The sequence below is a fragment of the Alligator sinensis genome, unplaced genomic scaffold, assembly GCF_000455745.1.
Source record: "Alligator sinensis unplaced genomic scaffold, ASM45574v1 scaffold311_1, whole genome shotgun sequence".
NCBI classification, from domain to species: Eukaryota; Metazoa; Chordata; order Crocodylia; family Alligatoridae; genus Alligator; species Alligator sinensis.
The window spans coordinates 285,997-291,546 of NW_005842355.1; the positions used below are offsets into that span (position 1 = coordinate 285,997).

The 5,550-nt window shown below is 50.3% G+C and overlaps 1 protein-coding gene across 1 annotated transcript in view; it reads left to right on the forward strand.

The window, feature by feature from the left end:
- CSPG4 (chondroitin sulfate proteoglycan 4) overlaps window positions 1–5,550 on the forward strand; it is a 74,941-nt gene that overhangs the window by 54,898 nt on the left and 14,493 nt on the right. The gene's annotated exons all lie outside the window — the stretch shown is intronic.

Genomic DNA, 5,550 nt, shown 5'->3' on the forward strand with positions numbered 1-5,550 from the left:
GGAAAGAGAAGGGAGCAGGGTTCCCTCTGCACACATTAGGCAAGTGTATATCCCCCATCTCCCTTTTTGTGGACTAAGTATGGGCAGTGGCAATGACCTCTGAGTGGTTTTGTTCTGTCACAGATGTTGGTTCATGTAACCAAGGTGTAGGGTGATTACCTCAGGCCTGCTAGGCTTGGAACCAGTACAGGGGAAACAAGTGGAGCAGTAATTATTTATGAGCCAGGGCATTACCTCTGCCCTCAGGGACCTGGGTGTAAACACAGTCAGAGGGGGTAAGAGCAAGTGAAAAGAGAGCACTGGTGCTGGTTTAGCCTCTGTGGGTTACTGACCCATGTCACCAAACCATTAGAGCATTTACACTGAAAAACTCGGGGAACTCTGAAAGAGAGGGGTCCCAGGGTGAGCTCTTGGGCAGGGTTGAAGAGAGTATTAGTCAAGGTATAGAGGAAATGTAGGACTGGAATGAAAGAGGTAGCTGTGGAGCAGGACTGGGGGACAGGAGAGGGTACTGGTAGGGGCTGTGGGATCCCAGGGCTAGAATAACAGGGGTCACTGTACATCAGCAAGCTGGGAGGTGGGGGGAACTTCCCAGTACCTTCCTGACTGGTGTTGGGAGCTCCCTTTCCAAGTGAGATACAAGCCCAAGTGTAAGGAAGACAAAGAAAATGGTAAAGTCTATGACTTCAGGAAGAAGTCTCTTGGCAGTCAAGGAAAACTGGTGGGACCTAGCTCTAGCTGCAAAGTTGTTAGTTGCTGGGAGTGCCAAAGCAGGGCAAAGGGCAAGGAAGTACTTGAGCAGAGGCAGTTGTGTGACTTTTGCAGTTTCTCCACTGACCCCTAACATAGAGTTGCGCTTTCAAGAGAGAAGAAAACATCTCTTTGGATGGCAAGTGAAGGGGGTACATCTGTTTTTTGTCTTCCGCTTGCAATGCCCACCATAGCCACATGATGGGAGCATTACACCGTTTTCCAGCCTCTAGGTCTGTAAAGGGCTGGGGCTGCTCTGTGAGAGCCAGGCAGGATACTACAACGTACACAATGCTTCAGGCTTGTGTGGGTATGGGGCTGGCCTGGGCCCAGCATTGCAGCAGGCTCAGTGCTTGGAAAGTCCAAGGCCGCTCTCTTCTTGCATTCTTGCTCCTGAAGACTATTGACACAACAAGCCTGCCTGAGCCAGGCCAGTGCACACCTCTGCGCCCTGATAAACTCTGCCCCACAGCAGAGCAACCCACCAAGAGCAAACAACAGACTTCCAGCCAGAACTGTCTCTCCCTTGGTGGGGGAGGGATGAAACAGGGTGGTATCTTGTTTTTCAAGCAGTAGAGTCTAGTAGTGATGAGTACAGGTTGGGGGAAAGGGGATGCTGGACTCCTGGAGGAGTGGAGACTGGTAGTAGGACCAGGGAGTGGGACTCAGAGCTCCTGGGCTCTGTGCTCCATTCTGTCATCAACTTGCTTCTTTGCCCTTGGTCAAGCCTGAGCCTGGTTCTTAATGGAGTAAGGCAATAGCGCTGACCTGTACCATGAGCACAGAGTGCTGGAGTACCTTGCCAGCAGAGTCCCAGGAGCATGGAGCCCTGGTACAGGGGCTCTCATTACAGTGTCACAGGATACAGGGGGCTGGTGTCTGGTAGCAGGTCCCCAGGGAGGCTCCTTTAGAGATGCCAAACTAAGCCAGGCTGCTTCAGGCTGCCTGAAGAATTCTTGGTCCCTCCAACGGTGCTTTCACAAGAAGACTCATTCTCCTATGTTGTGTTGCAAGTGGGAGAATCTCTGCACCCTCGTATACAACCTTGACGCTCATCATATTCCTCAGCAGAGCAAGGAATAATTATGCAATATTTATTTATGCACACGTTAAATATATGCACACACATGCTTTGGTCTGGATTCCTAGAGGTACCGAGTATGACACAGCCCCAGGTAAAATCCTGGACTCTCCAGGGTAAAATTAATTCTGGGAAGGGTACGTAAATGTGTATGGTTAAAGGAGGGGAATGGGAGCCAGGGCTTCTGGGGTCACTCCCTAACTTTGTAACAGACTTGCTGTGTGAACAGGCAAGACCCTTCACCTGTCCCTTGCTTGGTATCTTGGAGAAAACAAGAAAAATCCCAGAATCTCCTAGAGTGCTGGTCACCAGCAGATCTCACAGCAACTAGAGATGGCAGTGCTGTTAGCTCCATTTTAGAGAGGGGGAAGATGAAGTACAAGGTAAAGTGACATGCCCCAGGTTACCCAAGAAAGGCAGAGCCAGAAATGGAAGCCAGGTTTCCTGAGTCCCAGCCCAGGGTCCTGTCCCCCAAGGCCCAAAGCAACATAGCTCTCTCTGTGCACCACAGTCACTGTGTGAAATTCACCACCCCCCAGCAAAAGGCTGAGGTGGCAGTGCAGCCCCCCAGCACCTCAGCAGCCAGCTAGACCATGTAGGAGGATAGGTAGCACAAGGACTGCTGTGCCCCTTGGAGGAGCAGGCATAAGTACAACAGCAGAGCCTACAGCAAGGAGCTACAGTACCACTGTGACCAGTTGCTGCCCCAGATCCAAACTCAAATCACCAAATCCACCCCACACTCCAGTCCTCCCCCAGCCCTTGCCACAGCCACAGCCATCCTGCCCTGCCCTCTTATAAGGGTTTGTTAATTAAGGGCCTGCAGATGACCTGGCCCAGCAAACTCCTGTGCTCCAGGCAGAGGCAGCAGAGTCTCTCCTCCTGCCTCAGAGACAGCATTAACCCTTTTGCTGCCTCTCCTCAGACAATAGTCGAGGTGTAGTAGTAGTAGTATCGCCTCCCTTGATTCTGCAGCTTCTAGGCGCCCTGCTCCGTCCAGCCTGACACAAAAGCTGTGCTCTGGATGGAAACCCAGAGGGGGACCTCACACTCCAGCAAGGAGAAAGTAACATCCCCCTGACCTGTCAGCTCTCGCTCGCTGAGATGGGGCTGCCTTTCCAACTCCAGCTCAGAGCTGCGGGCAACAAATAGCCATTAACAAGCTCCCGTCTCCTGCACGCACTGTTTGCCTGAGGAAGAAACCTGAGCAGAGACCAAAACCTGCATCAATGCTCCCAGGGCTGCAGGGCCATCATCTGCTCGAGGCCTGGAGGAGACTCAGTTGCTGGTTTATTCTGATCCAGTCCATTAGAGAGCAGCCCAGCAATACCCAGTGCTTACATGCTCACATACACAATTCCCTCCAGGGCTTGCTGTGAAAAACACAGCCCAAAATAAAACCAGCCTCATTACAGAGTTAAGGCTCCATCAGCATTTCCATTAGGATAACCGCCCTGTCCCTGGGGATGCTGGGTTAACTCCGACCCACTGACAGGAAGGCCTGTTACAGCCCTAATTGTCTCTGCTCCAGGAATGAATTGTTTACAGAGGGGCTTAAACAAATGGGGCTGCTGCCTTGTTTTGGAGCGGGAGGAATTTTAAGCAGCTTTAGAAGTGGCAAGGGCTGGCCTGTGTTTTTCCCCCTCTCACATCAAATTACTTCACTGTTTAAAGGTTGAGGTCCAGGCTGGAGACTGCACAAAACCTAACCCACAATAACAAGATGTGGATGTGTTTAAATTCCAGCGAGAACAGGAGTTGCCAGCAGTTGGATTAGAAACCTTGCTGGGTTTGCAACAGGGGGCTAGGTTCAGTGGAGCTACAAAACTACCTGATGGGGCCCTCTAGGGAATTTTCCTGGCGTAAAGGGAACCAGCAGCCACACAGACTGAGTCACCTTTCCACCTGGAGCCCTAGCACAGCAGGCCTGTGAGGAGGCACCACAGCTGGTGCAGCCAGAATAGCCACTGGCACTACAATTTCCACAGCGACAATTAGAGCAGCCTCATGGCTACTCTGGCTTCATCCAGGGGCCAAAGCAGCCCTCAGGACAGATGATGCAGTAAGCCCCTCTGCTTCATCTTGTCCACTGGTCTCATCTTGCTTGGAAGCACCAGCTGGCTTATGCATGTTTAAATCATTCAGTGGTTGCAACCTCCCAATCTGAGTGGTCAGTTTGTATTTCCAGCCTAAAGGCTAGTGCAAATGGGTTGAAGCCCTTGCCTTGAGAGAGCATCAGAGTAGCAGCTGTGTCTTTGGCTGAACCTCCCTAGCAGCCACTTCTTGCCATTCATCAAAGCAAGTCATGCCAAAGCCAGTCCTGCTGCTATTTGGATTGCTACATAGGAATCCCCCAGAGCATGCAGGCGACAGGGAGTCTGACCACATCTAGTAAGACAAGCAAGCAGGAGTAAAACCAAGTGCTAAGCTTCAATAATTCAGAGAGGATATGGGATATAATTAAGCCATTTAATGAGGGCAGAGCAGCTCAGGGCAGCAAGCCCCAGTAAGGAAATGCACTGGACATTCTCATTAGTTCTTCCTGCTCTTCAGGAAGCATTGACACCAAAGCTGAAGGGCTTTCCGTTAGCTTGCTGTGGGGTTCAGGCAATGGAGCAGAAATGAATTACAGCAACCCATGATACCTGCCTTGTGCACCTGTTAAAACTGCCCTTTCTACCTTGGTGAGGGGGAATTTTGGATGGTGCCAAATCCAATCTAAGATTGATGTGCCATTAAGAATCCTCCAAGCAGCTTTACTTCCTCATTAGTGCATGAGTATTAGAGGGAGGGAACAGAGAGGCCTCCATGTAGAAGGCAGCAGTGTTGGGAGAAGAGCCGTCCGCAAATGATTTCTCACCTTCAGAGGCTGTGCAATTTCACATGCAGATTCTATGGTGCTGGCTTTGGCTAGAAAACAAGTGTCCAGAAATAGGCCTCTGCACCTACCCCCCAAGCACCCCAGCTTGTCTTTGTGGAGTACCTTTTCACCTAAGGTCTCAGTCTTAGCCCTATTATGTGAAGAACTGCCATGGTCTTCAGGGGATGTCTACATTGGACCAGGCCCCTTATGCCATATCATGTATCTGCACTAGAGTAATAATATAATAATAATAATAATCTGTACTCTGTATAGCAACCCTTTTCATTTGACACCTCATGAAAGCTCATGGAAAACTTCCCATTGACTTAATGCAAGTTGGATGGAGTCCTGAGTTACCACAGCTTCTCTGGGCAGTGCCTAATAACTGCCTTCATTCAGGACATGATCCAGAATTCCCATTAAGTGGTAGAGCTAGAGAGATTTTGCAGGATTTGGCTATTCATCAATAAACATTTCCACCATGTAAGCAGGAGGGAGAAGTAGGAGGTTGAATAAACCTATAGCTACTCCACAAAGAATATTAGCATTCGGGGCACTTATACATATGGCAGTTGTCATGATGTACACGTGACGAAAATGTAATTTGTGTGGCTTAGTGGCGTTACATATTACACGTGCACCAGTTTTGAGGGTTTTAATGAGTTTGCATTGTTCAGGATGTAGTTTCATTTGCAACAATCCGTTGCAGTTGTCAGCTTGTCCCCCAGCCGCAGGAGAGGTGGGCAGGCTCCATGGAAAAGAAAGATCGGGCCCTCGCTGCTTCTGGTTTTAGCGGGTGCCTGCTGAAGGCAGAAGTAGTAAGGGACCCTGTGGCAGGGCACTGTGTGTGCCTGCC